Here is a 957-nt window from a genome sequence, read left to right on the forward strand (position 1 = left end):
CTCTTCCAAAATATTAAACGAATTTCCTTCTCCTCGTCCGTTTCCCGGACAGACTTGAAAAATTTATGAAATAATGAAATTGAGAAAAAAAGAAATATTTTGTTTTTCGCATATATCAATATGTAATAACTTAAAAATAAAATACTAAAATTTTTAATCGATATGTCAAATAAGTTTTGAGTTACAGCCGATCAGTATTTTTAAAAGCATACACCAAATTTCAGAAAATCTCATAAACGTTTGTTGCTGCTTACATTTAATCCATCTTTATTCCTTACCAATTTATTTATGGAAATCTTCAAAAATGTAAATGAAGTTCCAATATTCCAACGGACTCTCCGCCACCTGCGATTGAGTGATTAATTTAGTCAGTTTCGTTCCTGCACTCGTCCGGTTAAGTTGCGTGGTTCGCTAGTTCGTGTTAGTTTCTTTTTATTTATGGCAGTGTAAGTGCATAAGTGTTTATAGTGTGTAAGGAATGAGTGTTTAATAAATATAAAGTGCAGTAACAAGTGTGAAGTCAAGTGTTTTCTATATTTGTGAATATAAATCCGGTAAAATGCGTCGCGCAATTCAGAATTGGTCGCGCATCGTAGCAAAGAAAATAGCTGTTAACAAAACAGTAACGAGTGTCGCCGTCGACTCGTTGTTGTGTTTTGTCTCCGTTGAATAAGAGCGCAGGTGAGTGAAGAGAATAATATTGCATACATATTTGCTTATTGGCTTACTTGTATATTACCATACATATGTTTGCTCGAGTATAGGGTGAATCATGTGATTATTTAAAACAGTTTTTTGTTTAGTTAGGTAGATGAATCTGCATAATGATAATTAATTAAAATAAAATATTTATATCTATATTACATAATATAATAATGTTTTTAATGAGAAGAAGTAAAATTAATTAAAATACATTCTTAGAAAAGTGTTCTATATATGTATGTATGTAAATAATGT

The 957-nt window shown here is 30.4% G+C and overlaps 1 protein-coding gene across 2 annotated transcripts in view; it reads left to right on the forward strand.

Moving 5' to 3' along the window:
* Positions 1 to 397: 397 nt before the first annotated feature.
* The window catches only part of LOC108965918, a 424,784-nt gene continuing 424,224 nt past the window's right edge, over positions 398 to 957 (forward strand). For both annotated transcript variants that reach the window (XR_001993151.1, XM_018928599.1), the window contains exon 1: positions 398 to 681. The gene's annotated coding sequence lies outside the window, so the exon portion shown is untranslated. The remainder of the gene's footprint in view (positions 682 to 957) is intronic.

This window comes from Bactrocera latifrons, unplaced genomic scaffold (assembly GCF_001853355.1).
Source record: "Bactrocera latifrons isolate USDA-ARS-PBARC rearing strain unplaced genomic scaffold, ASM185335v1 scaffold_15, whole genome shotgun sequence".
In the NCBI taxonomy this organism is placed as follows: domain Eukaryota; kingdom Metazoa; phylum Arthropoda; class Insecta; order Diptera; family Tephritidae; genus Bactrocera; species Bactrocera latifrons.